The sequence below is a fragment of the Taudactylus pleione genome, unplaced genomic scaffold, assembly GCF_031769625.1.
Source record: "Taudactylus pleione unplaced genomic scaffold, aTauple2 ptg000421l, whole genome shotgun sequence".
NCBI classification, from domain to species: domain Eukaryota; kingdom Metazoa; phylum Chordata; class Amphibia; order Anura; family Myobatrachidae; genus Taudactylus; species Taudactylus pleione.
The window spans coordinates 269762-290894 of NW_028284823.1; the positions used below are offsets into that span (position 1 = coordinate 269762).

General features: G+C 44.8%; 1 long non-coding RNA gene across 1 annotated transcript in view; it reads left to right on the forward strand.

Moving 5' to 3' along the window:
• LOC148506183 (uncharacterized) overlaps positions 1 to 18945 on the forward strand; it is a 41163-nt gene extending 22218 nt beyond the window's left edge. The window contains exons 2-4 of the long non-coding RNA XR_015869809.1: positions 4866 to 4988; positions 16205 to 16318; positions 16765 to 18945. This is a non-coding gene — a long non-coding RNA (uncharacterized LOC148506183). The remainder of the gene's footprint in view (positions 1 to 4865; positions 4989 to 16204; positions 16319 to 16764) is intronic.
• Positions 18946 to 21133: the final 2188 nt, after the last annotated feature.

A 21133-nucleotide genomic window follows, 5' to 3' on the forward strand; every position in this document is an offset into this window, starting at 1 on the left:
CCATACACACCAACCTGGTTTTTCCTTTTAATTTTTTGCGGCTTTAAAAATACGGGCTTTCTCACTGGAATCGTGCCCATGCCTGTATCTCATATGCTATCACATAAGACACTTTATCTGTAAGATGACAGTTCTTCACTAATATCTTGAGTGTGTATTATTATGTTTAACTGAAATTGGCTGTTTTTTTATTCTATTTTTCAAAGTTGTTTATACTGTGTTTAAAGTAACTACATGTCAGGGATACTAAGAGGAAAGATTGGGGTCATTTTCCAAATGACACAAACCCCCAATTCCCTATCCTTCTACATGACCGATGTCATCCCACTACTGTATATAAATAGAGGCCACCATTTATTTACAAAAGAACAATGTAAATGTTACTTAATATTTGTGTATTATTTTCTTTTATGTGATCAGTGATTTACATACCTGACACATATTATAAATGTACTGGAGTACTCCAGTCATTCAATATCTCAGGCAAGATTGTATAAGGGAATACCAGAGATACAGATATGATCTGCTAGACTGGAGCATATCTCGGGGGACCCAAAAACTGACATGGGCTCCTATGTATGCTGCAGGTGTAGTTTAGTTTTCTGGGAAAAACTAAATAAACAAGTGTAAAGTTTCCTAATAACAAAAGTAGCAAAAGTATCTCTCTGTCTATCTCTGTTTCATACTTGCCAGTGTTGGCTTTAATAGAGGAGCAATATTCCCCCTCTCCAATTCACTCCAGTTGGTATTGGAGTAAAACTGGTGACCCCTGATGTCTCCTGTCACCCCAAGGTGCAATGCGCTGTTCTTATTCAGGAGCTAGAATAATCGTGAGAAAGTACGTTTTTTAAAACTATAGGATAATGCTGTTATATGACAATTTAGAGAAATATATTTAGCAACATTTATAAATTAGAGAAAATGTGCAAATTTGCGGTTACACCTTCTATACATGCCTTTAATTTAGCACAATCACCTTGGTCAAGGTGTCAGCAGGAGCGTCTGCAAGTCAGTTTGTGCCAATGGCCCTTAGACCGGTGATATTTCTCATGTAAGATGATTTTTGTTGGTCTGATGCCTCAAATGGAGACTTGTCCATCAACATAATGCTCAAGATGACACCAAGAGCTCACCAATCGATAGGTGCTCTATATCACTCCATTCTGATCATCTAGAATGTCGGAAAGAAAAATACAAAATGAAAAATACTTCTATCTAATAGCCCTGTGTGGAATAGACTTTTCCAGAAATATAATAGAGTACTTCATTACCTTAGGGCTAAAGGGCAAGCTATTGCAAACCCCCTGCTACAACTCACCTCTGGGGCCATATACTTAATGGTCCCGACAACACCAGCCATTTTTGATGTTCCATATATATTCTCTACTACAAGCCCAAAATCTGCAATTTTCACCTGCCTCTCATTACTGATCAGGATATTAATGGCTTGAGGTCTCTGAAGTAGACAAAGGAATAAAAGGTTCTGTATGTAAATGTTTTCATAGTGACAAATAGACAGAAATGGACATAGGAAAGGACACGATGAGCACAGGCATGAAACTCCTATGGGAATGAGTCCCGGTTTGCAAAGAAGGATACTTTCGGATCCCTCCGTGCATGTCTGGCTCCTTCTGCCGGATACCGGGGCTTTGTGTGCCTGCGTAAACCCTAGTTCATGTAGGTGCACTAGCACAGCAGAGTCCGACTTGGCAGTGCTAATTTTCACTGCTACGAAAGTGGTAATGAAAAGATTTGTGGAAACAGCTAATTTTCAGATCAGCTTCCTCTGCGCCGGAGCACTGATGAATTGCTCCGGCGCTCTCGGCAATTATGTATGGTAATTATCGGGAGCTTCCCAGCCCCTGATAATTAACAAAGAGAATATGATCCTAAGTCACATATCTTGAAAAGGCCTCATTCTTAAACAGTACTTTGAATTGCACATGTCATAAGGGGATGTAGTTATGAGACCAGCAGCCGCAATGCCGCCAGTCTCAATACCGACAGGGAAATCCCGTCAAGTGACTTATAAAATAAATAATACTGTACATTCAAAGAAAGACACTGAAAAACTTTAGAACCTCTAGAATACAGTATATGGATAAAATACTTTAGTGTGTTGATAATATTCTATAAAAAAATTATTGTACACTAGGACAGTTTTGCACAATATCTAATTTCCAAAAATGGACATTTACAGAGTTTAGTAATCACATGTAGAATTTGTGGATGTGAATATTATGTAAGCAAGACATATTGATATTACTTGGTTCCGTCGGGACCTTCAGCCCGACAGCTTCCCCTCTTCCCCCTCCTAATCCTAACCCTCCCTTGGTGGTGCCTAACCCTAACCTCCCCAGGGGGTGCCTAACCCTAACCCCTCCCCCCCTGGTGGTGCCTAACCCTAAGTATCCAACATGCTGTGAGTTCCAGTGGCAGATACTTAGTTACAAGCGCAATCCAGTACTGCTCCGGTATGGGGACAGCTGCTCCAAAAGCAGCTGACCCCACAATCCTTAACACTGCTACTGAAGTAATAGTGTTACTTACCTGCTGTCGGCTCCATCATGCTGGCAGGGGCACACTCTGTGCAGCCTACTTGCCTACTTTTGAAAAATCATTTCAGGTAGATTGTGAAAGCACCACTTATGAGCAGGCGTTAAAGCAGACGTGTACTGTTACATCTGAGGGACGTGTCATAAACCTGACTTACATCCAAATGTAAATGAGCCTTAGTTGAAATGCAGATGGCGATGTATAGCTATTCCCTCTATCATTCCTGGCTGCTGTTACCACCACCCCCATGTCTTCTACCTGCACCAGCTGAAGAAAGAAAGGTACTCCTTGACATTGCCATGTGCTCCCCCCTAGTCCAGCCTCTCCTGCCCTGCCCCCCGTTCCAGCCAGCCTTCCCTGCCCTATGCCTCCCCCCGTAGTCCAGCCAGCCTTTCCTGTCCTATGCCTCCCCATAGTCCAGCCAGCCTTCCTTGTCTCTCCCTAGTCCAGCCAGCCTTTCCTGTCTCTCCCTAGTCCAGCCAGCCTTCCCTGCCCTTTGATTCCCCCCGTAGTCCAGCCAGCCAGCCTTCCAAGTTTCTCCATAGTACAGCCAGCCTTCCCTGCCTAGTCCCCACCCCAGTCCAGCCAGCCTTCTCTGCCCTGTGCCTTCACCCCCTAGTACAGCTAGCCTCCACCACCCCAAGTCCAGATTGTGTTCCCTGTCCTCGCCCCCCAGTCCAGCCAGCGTTCCCTGTCCCCCACAGTCAAGCAAGCATTCCCTGTCCCCCCCAATTCAGCCAGCCGTTCCTGTCCCCCCCGGTCCAGCCAGTCTTCTCTGCCCTGTGCCCCCCCTGTCCAGAATCAGTATGTAATACCGCCGGCCCCCTAGTGCCTAACCCTAACCCTCCTCTAAGTGTCTAAACCAAACCCCCCTGTACCCGCAGCCTAAACCTCTCTCCCAAAGGGGTGGCTAAACATTACATCCTCCCAGGGGTGCCTAACCCTAACCTCCATTTCCCCTAGCCTATACCTAACCCTCCTAGTACATTGTCGGGATTTAACAGTCAAGAAGCCAGCGGTCAGCATTGCGACTGCATCCCCCCTGTCCTGTCAAGCCAGCCTTTGTCTGCCCTGTGTCCTGCATTTCCCCTTCCTTTTGGTTTTTTATGTGGATCTGGCTTTCTCATTGTATTTTAGGGGGATCCAGCCTTTTCTGTGTATTTTATGTGGATCTGGCATATATATATAATGTAGAATCAGTGTTGATTTCCCTATAGTATAGATTCTTTGAGAATTTTTAAACTGGTTTATGAACAAATTGATGTCCCACCCCGGTGTAGCTCTGCCCACCTCTGCCCCTGGGGGGCCCTGCCCATTTTGACACTAGTAGCACCTGGCAAGAGTGTAGTAAGAGCTGACCTGTCACTGTCAGTCACTCGTTGGGATTTGCACTGGCCGGGACCTGCCGCTGGATACCGCCGGCCTGCCGCCCCCCACTGTCACTCACTGGACTGGACCTGGTTCTACTGGACAGTCACAGGACACACCTAGTCAACAACACTGCATCGCGCCACTTACTATGCAGCACGCCGCTCCCTGACCCACCAAACAGCTCCTCATGGATCTCACCCCAAGAACTGTGTGAGCCTTGGGAGGAGAGACGTCATGACGTAATGATGTCTCTCCCATCTCAACAGATCCGAGTTGGGACTTAAAGTTGCCATGAAGGGGGAAGGTTGCTGTCCTTTTCAGAGCTGGGCAGTGGGCGGGGAACCACTCATCACACTGGAACAGCATCCATTTTCATTAAGCCATCCCTTTCAACTGTTAGAAATCATGATTGTCCAGCAAAAATGGGGAACCGTGTTTTAGTAGGTGCTGCAGGTATTCAAGAGCCAATTAACTCTTTGGCAGACCCTTCACTACTATTCTAGCCACCCCCATAATACGCTTCTGACTCATCATGAACTGTGGCATTGCTATTGGTGTTTTCTGTGTGGGTGGATCTGCTGATAATATCATCACATATCTTCATGTTTATTACATTTTCTAGCTGCCTGTGACTAAGGCAGCACACTCTCCAAAAATAGGGCCAGAGACGAAGAGGAGTTGCTGTAGGAGAGGTTTAGGAGAGCCTTTAGCTAATAAAGAGCTTTAGAATATTACCAGCTGCACAGAGTATTTCAGTTCAATTCATTCTTTAGAATCATCTAAACATTAATAACAGCACAGATTGGTGTAGTCAAATCCTGAAAGATTGTAGCATCAAAGACAACTTTGTATAAAACAAAATGGGTGTATAGCTGAGAGGAACATGAAATGCTATGCAACAAAGCACATTTTCTCATGCCTTGTGTATTTCTTTACAGAACAAACCTTGATGTGGATTCAGGAGTGACTTGTGAGACCTAAGGCAAACGGATAGTGCTGCTCCTAGATCATAAGCCTTGTGTTTCCAGCCATCTGCTCTAACTTGACCTACAGTATTTGTGGTATGACTCATTTCTGCAAGCAGCTATCATGTATCTCTATTATAGTACAATGTAATTACCCAATGTTTAATCACACTAATATATTTAAGTCCAGTGAATAATTCTAATAGTTTCTTAGACAAGCGTGTATACTGTAACCATTGGAGGTCAGATACAGCAAGAATCAATTGCAAAATCCACGCCACATACAGATTGGTGCGTCTTTAGACCCACCATCGGTCACACCAGCAAAGTAATACAGCTATTAACAAGTAGGTTTTATTAACAAGCAGACTTGTGAATTCAGGCTTTTACACTAATCATTATGGTTAGTTTTAATAATATGCAAAGTTCCTTAGTGCTTTACTTAGAGAGAGGGTAACGTTTGGGCACACTGAGGAATGAGAAAATGTTACATTATAAATTTTAATGTGTAGTATCTAAGACATAGTACACAACAACATACAAAAACACAATAATAAAAACCCAAGGTATATGAACCTTGAAGGATAGAGAAATGGGGTCCTGATGGGCTAATTGTAATAATCTATCTAATAAGAACATTGTGTCTGTCTATTTGATACAAGTTGATGCAAAAACGACTGAACCGCTTTTTATGATAACTGGATCATATTGTAGCGGAAGCTCCTAGAAATAACCTGCACTTTGTTTAATCTCAATACATCAAGTTAAAGCTCAGCAATAGCAAAAAGAAAAAATATTTAATCATCGTCAATGCAACAGGGAGAGGTACATTGGGTTCGCGTTCACTTGAATAGGATAGGCTACATAGCAGTCTGTGCACAGGGCACACAGTGACATTGGTGTGAGTAGTGGGTGAATAGGATAGGCTACATAGCAGTCTGTGCACAGGGCACACAGTGACATTGGTGTGAGTGGTGGGTGAATAGGATAGGCTACATAGCAGTCTGTGCACAGGGCACACAGTGACATTGGTGTGAGTGGTGGGTGAATAGGATAGGTTACATAGCAGTCTGTGCACAGGGCACACAGTGACATTGGTGTGAGTGGTGGGTGAATAGGATAGGCTACATAGCAGTCTGTGCACAGGGCACACAGTGACATTGGTGTGAGTGGTGGGTGAATAGGATAGGCTACATAGCAGTCTGTGCACAGGGCACACAGTGACATTGGTGTGAGTGGTGGGTGAATAGGAGAGGTTACATAGCAGTCTGTGCACAGGGCACACAGTGACATTGGTTTGAGTGGTGGGTGAATAGGATAGGCTACATAGCGGTCTGTGCACAGGGCACACAGTGACATTGGTGTGAGTGGTGGGTGAATAGGATAGGCTACATAGCGGTCTGTGCACAGGACACACAGTGACATTGGTGTGAGTGGTGGATGAATAGGATAGGCTACATAGCGGTCTGTGCACAGGGCACACAGTGACATTGGTGTGAGTGGTGAGTGAATAGGATAGGCTACATAGCGGCCTGTGCACAGGACACACAGTGACATTGGTGTGAGTGGTGGATGAATAGGATAGGCTACATAGCGGCCTGTGCACAGGACACACAGTGACATTGGTGTGAGTGGTGGATGAATAGGATAGGCTACATAGCGGTCTGTGCACAGGGCACACAGTGACATTGGTGTGAGTGGTGAGTGAATAGGATAGGCTACATAGCGGTCTGTGCACAGGGCACACAGTGACATTGGTGTGAGTGGTGAGTGAATAGGATAGGCTACATAGCAGCCTGTGCACAGGGCACACAGCGACATTGGTGTGAGTGGTGGGTGAATAGGATAGGCTACATAGCAGTCTGTGCACAGGGCACACAGTGACATTGGTGTGAGTGGTGGGTGAATAGGATAGGCTACATAGCAGTCTGTGCACAGGGCACACAGTGACATTGGTGTGAGTGGTGGGTGAATAGGATAGGTTACATAGCAGTCTGTGCACAGGGCACACAGTGACATTGGTGTGAGTGGTGGGTGAATAGGATAGGCTACATAGCAGTCTGTGCACAGGGCACACAGTGACATTGGTGTGAGTGGTGGGTGAATAGGATAGGCTACATAGCAGTCTGTGCACAGGGCACACAGTGACATTGGTGTGAGTGGTGGGTGAATAGGAGAGGTTACATAGCAGTCTGTGCACAGGGCACACAGTGACATTGGTTTGAGTGGTGGGTGAATAGGATAGGCTACATAGCGGTCTGTGCACAGGGCACACAGTGACATTGGTGTGAGTGGTGGGTGAATAGGATAGGCTACATAGCGGTCTGTGCACAGGACACACAGTGACATTGGTGTGAGTGGTGGATGAATAGGATAGGCTACATAGCGGTCTGTGCACAGGGCACACAGTGACATTGGTGTGAGTGGTGAGTGAATAGGATAGGCTACATAGCGGCCTGTGCACAGGACACACAGTGACATTGGTGTGAGTGGTGGATGAATAGGATAGGCTACATAGCGGCCTGTGCACAGGACACACAGTGACATTGGTGTGAGTGGTGGATGAATAGGATAGGCTACATAGCGGTCTGTGCACAGGGCACACAGTGACATTGGTGTGAGTGGTGAGTGAATAGGATAGGCTACATAGCGGTCTGTGCACAGGGCACACAGTGACATTGGTGTGAGTGGTGGGTGAATAGGATAGGCTACATAGCAGTCTGTGCACAGGGCACACAGTGTCATTGGTGTGAGTGGTGGGTGAATAGGATAGGCTACATAGCAGTCTGTGCACAGGGCACACAGTGACATTGCTGTGAGTGGTGGGTGAATAGGATAGGCTACATAGCAGTCTGTGCACAGGGCACACAGTGACATTGCTGTGAGTGGTGGGTGAATAGGATAGGCTACATAGCGGTCTGTGCACAGGGCACACGGTGACATTGGTGTGAGTGGTGGATGAATAGGATAGGCTACATAGCGGTCTGTGCACAGGGCACACAGTGACATTGGTGTGAGTGGTGGGTGAATAGGATAGGCTACATAGCAGTCTGGGCACAGGGCACACAGTGACATTGGTGTGAGTGGTGGGTGAATAGGAAAGGTTACATAGCAGTCTGGGCACAGGGCACACAGTGACATTGCTGTGAGTGGTGGGTGAATAGGATAGGCTACATAGCAGTCTGTGCACAGGGCACACAGTGACATTACTGTGAGTGGTGGGTGAATAGGATAGGCTACATAGCAGTCTGTGCACAGGGCACACAGTGACATTGGTGTGAGTGGTGGGTGAATAGGATAGGCTACATAGCAGTCTGTGCACAGGGCACACAGTGACATTGGTGTGAGTGGTGGGTGAATAGGATAGGCTACATAGCAGTCTGTGCACAGGGCACACAGTGACATTGGTGTGAGTGGTGGGTGAATAGGATAGGCTACATAGCAGTCTGTGCACAGGGCACACAATGACATTGGTGTGAGTGGTGGGTGAATAGGATAGGCTACATAGCAGTCTGTGCACAGGGCACACAGTGACATTGGTGTGAGTGGTGGGTGAATAGGATAGGCTACATAGCAGTCTGTGCACAGGGCACACAGTGACATTGGTGTGAGTGGTGGGTGAATAGGATAGGCTACATAGCAGTCTGTGCACAGGGCACACAGTGACATTGGTGTGAGTGGTGGGTGAATACGATAGGCTACATAGCAGTCTGTGCACAGGGCACACAGTGACATTGGTGTGAGTGGTGGGTGAATAGGATAGGCTACATAGCAGTCTGTGCACAGGGCACACAGTGACATTGGTGTGAGTGGTGGGTGAATACGATAGGCTACATAGCAGTCTGTGCACAGGGCACACAGTGACATTGGTGTGAGTGGTGGGTGAATAGGATAGGCTACATAGTAGTCTGAGCACAGGACACACAGTGACATTGGTGTGAGTGGTGGGTGAATAGGATAGGCTACATAGCAGTCTGTGCACAGGGCACACAGGGCCGGATTCAGCAAGGAACACATGGATGCAGACGCAGGCAATCGGGTGATTGTTGCGTACTGCACATGCCTATGCATCGCATTGCGCATGTGCGAACTAGCTACTGCGATGGGAACTGCGTTTGCAGAGGCTACGTAGACCCGGAGCTCAGTGATTGACAGGAAGTGCCGTTTGTGGGGGGGTGGTCGGGCAAACGCAGGCATGCCTGTGCATTTGGACGGCATTTTAGGGGCATGCATATTTAAGCCCTTGCAGCGACGGACGAAGCCTGAGATCTAATTGCACGCAGGAAGTGGCAGAAATCAGGTCAACCATTATTATGCTAATGTGTTCGATGGTCCTCGATGTTACCGATGTTTCCGCAATCTTGCGTGTTATAACAGGACGCATGTTAAGGGAAGTGGGTGGTATTGTGTAGTACTAGGCGTCTGCTTATTCTGCGTGCGTATGCATTTATTAGCATATACTCACAGCGGATGGGTGTGTGCGTCTGCATCCGTGCGTTGCTTGCTGAATCAGGCCCACAGTGACATTGGTGTGAGTGGCTGGTGAAGGTGCTGCTGCCACCAGTCTGTTTAGCACTGCTGGTCACGTGGGCCACTCTCGCAACAGGGCCCCTAGGTAAAGCAATACAACTAGAACACCACAATTAAAAAAAAAGCTGGCAGAAGCGATTTCATTGTGGGCGAAACTGCGGGCAACAGCTAGTAATAGATAATAACAGCAATTGCCGTGGTGGGCATATAGTATAAAGTGTGTCCACCAGGTGGTGATAGTGAGGCAAAATATGAAGTAAATAGAAAGCTAGACAGGGTGAAGGGCCGTATTCAATTAGTTTCGCACCCGCGATACTTTTTCGCATGCCGGACTTTTGACTACATTGCGTGTATTGTATGCGTAAATGTATCGGGTGTGTTCCCGCTATTCGCCGTATTCAATTAGAAAGGACGCGAAAACAGCACCCAGCGAAACTAAAACAGGCAAAAAGTCCTGTCAAAAATGGGGAACGCAGCCTGTTCTTTACAGGTGAACTACAGGTTCCAGTGGGCCCTTAATGCCCCGCATGCTGGTACTTGTGGCTCTCCAAGTACCAGCATGCGGGGGAGGCTTGCTTGGACCTGCAGTTCTACTGTAAAGACAATGTTTATATTTTTCTATTTTTACACTACACTAACACAATCAACCCGCCACCCACCGCCCAGGGGTGGCGGAGATAGCCCCGGGCTATCAGCCTAGGCTAGGGGTGCCATGGAGAGGGAGTCCCCTTTATTGGAGGGGTCTCCAACTCCCCAGGGATCTCTGGCCTGGGCTGACTAGCGGTCAGGGCTGATGCTGCGGCTGGGGGACCCGGTGTTAGGACTCCCCTGGCTGTGGCATCAGTCCCCCGTTAGAAAGGTTCCAGGGCTGGTTCTGTGAATTACAGGGAGACCCTATGCACATTTTCCCCTGTAATTCCAGAACCAGCCCTGCTTCCCATAGCCCAGTGCTGGTTGTACTGAGTACAGGGAGACCCTACGTAATTTTTTCCCTGTACTTAGTCAACCAGACCTGGGTTTGAACAGTCCGGGGCTGGTTGTGTTTTAAGGGGGGACCTCACGTCATCTCACTTATATCTGCATGTATCTGTGTGAGAATGAACTGTCATGCTGAAAGTGAAAGCATGAAGCAGTTCTATGCTGTCGGGGATTTGCAGTTCATTTTGAAGTGTGCTTTGCCATTTGATTTGTACATGAACATGCCAAATCGAACAGCAAATCACTGCTCAAAACCGACTCAAATCGAATTTGTTTTGCAAATCGCAAAACAAATCGAATAATAGTAAATCTGGCAAAATCACTGGTTTTGTAACATTCGATTTGAATCGGTTTGAGAAGAGCTAAATCACTCTTCAAAACAACCTGCAAATCGACCGTTGATAAATTTACCCCCATATGTAACCTCTATTTAGGATTAACCCAGCAAACAGGTGATATGACTATATGAACTGTGTTAGGAATTTAAATATATGTATTATTTTGTAACTATTATCTATGTTTAATGGTTAATATAAATATAATTGTGCCACAAATATGTAATAATATGTGTACTTATACATAATTGGTGGTGTGGGCCAGAATCATCCAGAAGGTTCTGGATGCCTGAAACCAGTTAGAGCTAGTTCTGCTGACTGCACACTGACTGACACTGAGGAGCAGTGACAGTTGGAGAGAGGGGTCAATTAGAGCTAGTTCTGCTGACTGCACACTGACACTGAGGAGAAGTGACAGTTGGAGAGAGGGGTCAGTTAGAGCTAGTTTTGCTGACTGCACACTGACACTGAGGAGAAGTGACAGTTGGAGAGAGGGGTCAGTTAGACCTAGTTTTGCTGACTGCACACTGACACTGAGGAGAAGTGACAGTTGGAGAGAGGGGTCAGTTAGAGCTGAGCTGACCTGAGGTGACGACTGAAAGAGGAGGGAGTCTGAGTCAGGTACCTGATGTAGAGAGACGGAGCCTGTGCTCTCTAGAGTGGACAGTAGATAAGTGATGAGTGGCGGCCATTGAGTAAGGAGATCAGAGCAGATTTCTGCCCCCTTTAAGCTGAGAGACAGAGAGACCATACCTAAGGTCTGAGGGGAGCAGCCAGAGCTGTCAGTAACCTCGGATGCTAACTGGAAAATGTCAGGAGAGGTCTGTAATTTCTCCAGTGACAGCCTTATATTTTCTTCTTACTATACCCACTAAGTTATACATGGAAAATATCTTCTAATATATCATGCTATGGGCATAATTGTGAAGGCAGTAACGTCCCCTGCAGCACTCCTCAGTGATTACTGAAATAAGACTGCAGTAGAAAACCACCAACATATCCTCCCCAAACACAATATAGCAGGATATGTTGGTGGTTTTCTTTTGGCCCACGCTGTTCCACAACGCAGGCGGTAACCATGTAACATATGATAGGAGGTATATGGTTATGATGGCGAGTGGTGGACATTCTATTGCATATCCATGGCATGGGCATTATTACTCTAGTGCTCGTTTTTCTATCTAGTCGTGCACGAGAGTCTTGAGCGCTGTGAGACTTCTGGCACTTCAGGGTCAAACACACGCAATATCCGGTGGGTACTACCAGTTGGGTGTCACTTCCGGTTTCCGTGCATTCCACGGGATGGAGCCCACGTGATTTCCGGGTAAGGCGCTGCTCGATTTTTAGTCATTAATCTGGAGCTATGGTAACTTATACATTATGCAATTGCCTGTAGTTGGTTCTCGCAAATGAGTTATATATTCGATTGAGAGGTGAGATTAGCCTATATGGTTGACTTCCTGGTTATCCACAGTGGCTGTTCACAGCTTGCGATAATTAGTGCATTGATGAGCAATTAGGGGTATATATGGGCACGCTTGCAGTGTGATACAGCGTGGTCAGATGAGGTGGTGGTTTTCCTGTTGATGGAGTGATGGTCTTGAGAAAGGTCCTAAGAGATCAAAACGTTGACACATATAACAATGTTTTGTATTGAATAAAACCTGCTGGTTTTGAAAACTTTGAGGACTTGGTGAGTGCCCTTTCCTTTGGGAATTTGTTTGTGTGTGTATATATATATATATATATATATATATATATATATACAGTCAGGTCCATAAATATTGGGACATTGACAGAATTTTCAGATTTTGGCCTCTATTCACCACCACAATGGCTTTGAAATGAAATAAACAAGATGTGATTTAACTGTAGACTTTCACATTTAATTTGAGGGTAATTACATCCAAATCAGGTGAACGGTGTAGGAATTACAACGGTTTCTATATGTGCCTCCCACTTTTTAAGGGGCCAAAAGTAATGGGACAAACAAAACAATCCTAAATCTAACTTTCACTTTTTAATACTTTGTTGCAAATCCTTTGCAGGCAATTACAGCCTGAAGTCTGGAACGCATAGACATCACCAGACGCTGGGTTTCATCCCTGGTGATGCTCTGCCAGGCCTCTACTGCAAATGTCTTCAGTTTCTGCTTGTTCTTGGGGCATTTTCCCTTCAGTTTTGTCTTCATCCAGTGAAATGCATGCTCAATAGGATTCAGGTCAGGGGATTGACTTGGCCATTGCATAACATTCCACTTTTTAGCCTTAAAAAACCTCTTTGGTTGCTTTTGCAGTATGCTTAGGGTCATTGTCCAACTGCACTGTGAAGCGCCGTCCAATGAGTTCTGAAGCATTTGACTGAATATGAGCATATAATATTGCCTGAAACACTTCAGAATTCATTCTGCTGCTTTTGTCAGCAGTCACATCATCAATAAATACAAGGGAACCAGTTCCATTGGCAGCCATACATGCCCACGCCACGACACTACCACCACCATGCTTCACTGATGAGGTGGCATGTTTTGGATCATGAGCAGTTCCTTTCCTTCTCTTCTCTTCCCATCACTCTGGTACAAGTTGATCTTTGTCTCATCTGTCCATAGGATGTTTTTCCAGAACTGTAATGGCTTTTTTAGAAGTTGTTTGGCAAACTCTAATCTGGTCTTCCTGTTTTTGTGGCTCACCAATGGTTTGCATCTTGTGGTGAACCCTCTATATTCACTCTTGTGAAGTCTTCTCTTGATTGTTGACTTTGACACATATACATCTACCTCCTGGAGAGTGTTCTTGATTTGGCCAACTGTTGTGAAGGCGTTTTTCTTCACCAGGGAAATAATTCTTCTGTCATCTACCACAGTTATTTTCCGTGGTCTTCCGGGTCTTTTGGTGTTGCTGAGCTCTCCAGTGCGTTCTTTCTTTTTAAGAATGTTCCAAACAGTTGATTTGGCCACACCTAATGTTTTTGCTATCTCTCTGATGGGTTTGTTTTGATTTTTCAGCCTAATGATGACTTGCTTCACTGATAGTGACAGCTCTTTGGATCTCATATTGGGCTCTATTTACTACAATCCGCATATTGAATGCGGATTGTAGTGTGATATTACCGAGTGAATTCGCATTGCGAATTCAGGCAATATCACAGGGATTTACTATAAATCCCTTGCAGGGACAGAGCAGGGACTTGTGATAAAGCTCTGTCCCTGCGGATCCCATCTGCACTCTAGTCGCGGTATTTTCGGAAAAAATACCGTGACTAAGAGCCCGCGCATGCGCTGACCAATCACCGCTTCTACCCCCCCACCGACGCTAAGCCCCGCTCCCCACGATCGCGGACCCCCGTGACCCCCCCCTCCCCACCTGCGATCCCCCCTCCCTTCATTACACTTACCTGCATCCTCCTGGCCTCCGGTGATCTTCTCCGGGCTTCCCGATCAGGTGATCTCCCATACTGCACTGGGGCCCGATCACCTGATGACCGGGCCCCAGTGTACTATGGGAGACCAGCTGACCGGAGAGGAGCCATCACCGGAGGCCCGATCACCGGTCCCTGGATTCAGGTAAGCAAAAAAAAAATGTTTAATTTTTTTTTTCTTTTTTTTACAGTAATCAGCTTGCGGTCTGCTTAGACCACATAGCTGATTACTGGTACCGGCTCCCGCCTCTGCTCTCCCCGTTAGAGCAGAGTGGGAGCCCGGTAACCGGGGGAGACCCTGGATAACGCCACCTCCAGGTGGCGTTATTATCACAGGGCTTCCCCCGGTATTTTTTTACAATTTATTTTTAGTAACTTAGGTCGGATCACATTTCCCATTACAATTATGGGAAATGCAATCTGCTTTACTAAAAATAAGTGATACTGGGGGTTGGAGTAGAATTTTACTAATTCTACTCCAATTGCCCTGTAATAACTACAGGTGAAACTAAAATAATGTGAAAAGGGTGTGAAAACACCCTTTTTCACTTTATTTTAGTAAAAATAATGTTAATAAATAGAGCCCATTGAGAGTTGACAGCAACTGATTCCAAATGCAAATGTCACACCTAGAATCAACTCCAGACCTTTTACTTGCTTAATTGATAATGAAATAACGAGGGAATAGCCCACACCTGTCCATGAAATAGCTTTTGAGTTGATAGTCCCATTACTTTTGTCCCCCTTAAAAAGTGGGAGGCACATATTGAAACTGTTGTAATTCCTACACCATTCACCCGATTTGTATGTAATTACCCTCAAATTAAATCTGAAAGTCTGCAGTTAAAGCACATCTTGTTTGTTTCATTTCAAAGCCATTGTGGTGGTGAATAGAGGCCAAAATCTGAAAATTCTGTCAATGTCCCAATATTTATGGACCTGACTGTATATATGTTAGTGAGGGAAACATATAACTAGAGATTATAGAATAGGAGTCATCACCCATAAGTATGTAGTAGGAGTATTATTTATTTCAATCCATTTGAAAGTGTAGATATGTGCTTGTGGTTTAATGTTACATTGTGTAACTAATGTGATCATTTTTGTGATTTATTAATTATATTATTGTGCATCCTCAGTATAACCCTCTTTCATAGGATCTGCATCCTGAAACGTTCCAGCCTAATAAAGTCCATATTCTTTTGTGTCAGATATACGTCATCAGTAATTTGTCTATGACCGGGTTTGGTAAAAAGGGATAAACTTTCTCATACACTCTCTCCCACAGATAGGGTTCTCCCAAGCCAGCCCCTGGTAGCTAGCTATCGTATATACAAGGCTTGGGTGGAGACACTATAGAGTTAGCAACTTATCATTAGCCCGAGAGCATAGCAGGCATACAGATAGTCTGAATACCCTAATTTAATAGTAAAGTAGGGTTACACATACATAAGGACATCACATCCCACCAGACCCTCAGCACCCAACCCTTGCCTTTCCTAACCTATCCCTCCCTATCTATCTTGCCAATTCGGACTTCTTTCTCCCCTGTATCTGGAGATGAAATCATGTCCCCTCATCCAACTGTCTCTCTGCTATCTCTTCCTGGATGTCCCAGCGCTTTCTTAAACTTAAATTGTCTAAGACTGACCTGATTATCTTCCCACCCTATCACATTACCTCACCTCCCACAATTTTATTATCTATTGACAGCACAACCATCTTCTCTAGCCCCCAAGTGCGCTGTCTTGGAGTTACCCTGGACTCCTCCCTCTCCTTCAAACCACACATTCAGCACCTCTCGCAGTCCTTCTGGTTACATCTCAAAAATATTTCCAGGATCAGACCCTTTCTCACCCTGGATGCTACTAAGACCCTCATCCACTCACTGGTCATCTCCAAATTAAACTACTGTAACCTCCTCCAACAGTAAATAAAGGATAATAATAATAACAATAACTTTTATTCTTTATTTTTCAACAAAAGTTCTCAGCAAAACATAGAAATTGTTAGGCATCAATGTGTTTTAATTGTTCTATTTTGCTTCTATAGGTTTGATGGGGGATTGTTCGGATGACAGCTGGAACTGTAGTAATCACAGGAGGAATCCTAGCAACTGTGATACTTCTGTGCATTATTGGAGTGCTATGCTACTGCAGACTGCAGGTGAGATGTTGAGTCAAAGCAAATAGTCCCATTTTACCTGTGGAAATTGGTTGCACAATATGGTACACTCTCAGGAGCAGCTCATTAGATAAGAAGGCTTTAGGTAAACCGGTTCAGAACCATGTTATGGAGAATGGATGAAGAATAACAAATATTAACCTTTTTTATTTTTTCTTACAATCGCCAGAAGCATATGTTAGTTTTTAGACTTGGAGTATAGTAGGCACAATAAGCCAATAGGATGGCTTTGTCCAGTCTCCAATTACCTCTTGAGATTGAGCGCTGTCCACTTAACCTGTCATTCCGCTCACTTTTTGTACAGTATGGTAAATCATCATCACTAAATGCATTCACTATTTCACATGAGCCTAGTGTACATGCAACTTATGCTAGTGGAGACAAGTGCATTGACCGCTTACTATATGTCTTCCTTATATCTCCTACAGTATTACTGCTGTAAAAAGGACGAGCTGCATGGGGAGGCAGAGGAGGATCGGTGTCATGGGGCGCACTCGCACTTTCCCTGCCATGACTGTCCCTCGGCGCATCTGGATGGAGTACATCCTCCATATGTGGCACCAGCTTACTCCCCGTATGGTTCTCCCTATATCATACGGACGGCAGATACCATGTGCAATGGAAGAGAGAGGGATTCATACACTCCAATTCACTATGCAGAGGCTGGACCACTTCTTGTGATGGGGGGTACTCCTAGTCTTTCTAGGGGGCTACAGGCTCTCAGTACCCAGGTATGAACTGCAAAGAAACCACCACAACTCTAACTCTCTGTGTTCTAACCTTGCCAAGGACATTACTGCACTCCTCAGTGCCCAGTACATCCTGATTTCAGAGGAATTTCATGAACTTCCTGGGACTAATAGCATAATTATGACCTGTAGACATGGTATAAATATGTCTACAGCACAATGTATATTGTAAAAAAGACTACAGTACTTTTCAATCTGGAAGTGTAAGCAGTATTTTGTGGAGGAAGAATATTTGGCATTTGGAAATACCATGTTTGTTTGAACCAATAATTTGTTTTTCTAGCTTGGAAAAGTTTTATTTTGTCCTGGAAAGGAAGAAGTTAAATTTGTGTGATTTTAAATCTGAATTGTTGGGTAATGTACTAATACTACATGAAGTATATTGTTATATATAATTTTTTAAAAGGCAACTGGCGACCATGGAGGTTTGCCCATTAGGTGCCGCTGGCTATGGCGGAATGACAAACATTTGTGAGCGTAATTGATATTCATGAGAATACAATCTTTAAATTTACTATAAAAAGGGAACATCATTGAAGCACTTCATTCAGCACACAAAAGTAGTAGACATATGGTGGCGTGTGCCAGTAATCTAACACAGGCTATGAATGAGACAACACTGAGGCAAGGTAATGTCTCATTTTCCAGAGTACTAATGGGCAGCATTGGAATATTGGTTCAGCCCACAAATAAGTGGCCTGAGCTACAGCTAAAAGCTGCACTACCAGCTAGGAGCCTGGGGGCTATTCTATTGGTTAGGCTCATACTCCAGCCACCTCCCTGGAGCCCAAGTGGCTGCTCTATGGGTTAGCCTCACAGTACAGCCCCCTCCTTTGAGCGTAAGTGGCTGCTCTATGCGTTAGGCTCACAGTCTTGCTTCCAAGTGGCTTCTCTCTGGGTTAGACTCACAGTCCTGCTCCCTCCCTGGAGCCTTAGTGGCTGCTCTATGTTTCAGGCTCACAGCTCTGCCCTCTCCCTGGAACCCAAGTGGCTGCTGTATGTTTCAGGCTCACAGCTCTGTCCTCTCCCTGGAACCCAAGTGGCTGCTCTATGCTGCAGGCTCATAGCTCTGCCCTCTCCCTGGAACCCAAGTCGCTGCTCTATGGTTCAGGCTCACAGTCATGTCTCTTCCCCAGAGCCCAAGAGGCAGCTCTATGGGTTAGACTCACAGTCCTGCTCCCTCCCTGGAGCCTTAGTGGCTGCTCTATGTTTCAGGCTCACAGCTCTGCCCTCTCCCTGGAACCCAAGTGGCTGCTCTATGTTTCAGGCTCACAGCTCTGCCCTCTCCCTGGAACCCAAATGGCTGCTCTATGTTTCAGGCTCACAGTCCTGCTCCCTCCCTGGAACCCAAGTGGCTGCTCTATGCTTCAGGCTCATAGCTCTGCCCTCTCCCTGGAACCCAAGTGGCTGCTCTATGGTTCAGGCTCACAGTCATGTCTCTTCCCCAGAGCCCAAGAGGCAGCTCTATGGGTTAGACTCACAGTCCTGACCCCTCCCTGAAACCCAAGTGGCTGCTTTATAGTTTAGGCTCAAAGTCTGGCCGAAAACAGGGGCTGTGTGATTTTTTTTGAAGAGGATATGAGATGAGGACTTTGGGACTTCCCATTGGGTCTCACTGTAGAAACCACAAAACATATTCAGCACCCTAGGTGGTAGTGCAGCTTCAAGTGACTAATATAAATCATTCAACATGCTAAATAGGCTTCTTGCCTAGAATCTCATTTTACAGACAGATAAAGATTTTAAAATACAGTATATTATTGGGTAACTCTAATAATGCCGTTGTTTTCAAAGTTTATTAAAAAATATTTTCTATATCACCATACTAAGCTTGAAAGAGATTAAATCTGAGTTTGCCAAATAAATGCAATGAAAAAAACGGGGAATGAAACCTTATTATGATTTTTTTTTTTCTAAAAAAATTACATTTCAAACTCCATATTTTATTAAATTTACTTACCTAATACCGTGCAGTACTAGATCACATATTGTTTTATATACTCTCTTCAGTTGTTATTCCATCTCATCATTTCTTCACCACATTATATGGAATTATGAAAGATTTGGATTTTTACAGTAGTTGGAGAAATCTCAGAGGAGCTGGATTTTAGATGGAGAAAGTGGGGAATCGGAGAGTCTGCTTGCTTTTTTGCAGTATATTTCTAGTAGGAGTAAAGATGATCTAAAGGATGATTCACAGAGGTGTACAAAATGCTGGAAAAAAGTTTTTCAAGGGGATTTCCACTGTTTTTGGAATTTTAATTAAACCTTTCCCCTAAAATAATCTTCTTAATATATCTAAATTAATCAAATTAAAAGCTGAATAACTTGTAAATTCTTAGGGGTAAATTTACTAAGATTCATGTTTGGTCGAGATTGCAATCTCGGGTGTGTTTAGGCATTTTTTTAACTTGCAAATTTACTAAAGACAAACTCGAGAGATTTCTCTATTTACACTGAAAAACTCGGGTGAGAATGCAAACTCGATTAAATACACCTTCGGCCCAATCCGAAAGTAAGTTTTCTCAAAAAGATACAACTCAGGAATTTACCAAGAATTGTGATTACAATCACTTGTGTAATTGTAGCAAGCTCTGACCTAAATAGAAGAAATAGACCACCTCCTGAGCTGCGAGTCTGGCAGAAACACACACAGATCAGTGTGATTTGTGTATGTTTCTGCATGTAAACTACCTAAAGTGTAAATTTAAAAAAAACATTTATGTAGGGTCCCCCCCCAGAAAGCATAACCAGCCCGGGTGCCTCAGCCAGTCCTAGTTCCTAAAAATATGAGGGGAAAAATGAGTAGGGTTCCCCCCATATTTTAGGAGCCAGCATTGGGCTGCTGAGCCAGTCCTGGTTTTATAAATAGGGGGGGGGGAATTGCGTAGGGCTCCCCCTATTTTTAAAACCAGCACCAGACTCAAATCTGTCTGGAGTGTAAAGCTGAGAGGAAAAAAGAGAAGAAAAGAAGATAACTCCCATGGAAGGGGCACACTCTGTAACAAGATAGTTAAAAATTTACTTTTATTATTATTGCATCTATAAAATTGTAATGAAATAGGACAAAAATTGTTGAAACTCATAATACATATATATATACACACAAATCCTTGAAAAAATGTTTTTGAAAAATTAAAAATTAGCATATCTCATGGGATTATGAGAAATGATCTGCAATTTTCATGAATTTAGCCCAAGAAAAATATCACTATTGTCAACGAGAATCAATAGCAAAAGGTAAAAAGATTGTCAAACAGATAGGTATATATCTGAAAACACATAAGTCAATCATCATAACCCCTAAGGTTGTTAATTCTCAAATACTAGGTGCAAACACATAAATCAGCAAAAAATTTCTATCTATTGACACAATACAACGGTGACAATTATTGGGTTAATCATAGGGGTGAGCGGGTTCGGATTTCTGAAATCCGAACCCCCCCGAGCCGCCCCGATCCGAGGCCGATCCGAGTCAGGCTCGACTTTTCCCGCCTGATTCGGATCTGAAATCGAGGCAAAACGTCATCATCCCGCCTTCCGGGTCTCGCGGGTTTTGGATCCTATATAAGGTACCCGCGACAGCGCCATTTTCTCACTTGGCTGTGGACAGTGAAGAGGGAGGGTGGGAGTTAGGACTGGCTGGGCTGTGTAGTGTAGTGTAGTGCAGTGTAGTGTTGTGCTGTGCTGCGCTGTGCTGTTGTTGTCAATAGGGGCTGTGTCCACTCCTCCAAAGTCCATAGGGGCTGGCTGGACTGTGTTGTGCAGTCAGTTGTCCATAGGGGCTGTGTCCACTCCAAAGTCCTGTGCAGTGTCCCAGTCCTAAAGGGGTGCTGTAGTGTTGTCCAGGGGGTGCTCTGTCCATCAGGGGTGCTCCCCCCAAGTGCAAAAAAATATATATTTTTTCTGTGTTTGTGAATTGTGTGCACAGTAGCCGCACGTGCATCAACAAAGTAGTGCCAAGTGTGTGCCTGTGTCATAAGTAAAGGGCCGGCTGGCTTGACCGTTAAAGGGTGCTGTAACCCCCAAAGTACACTCCAAACAAAAT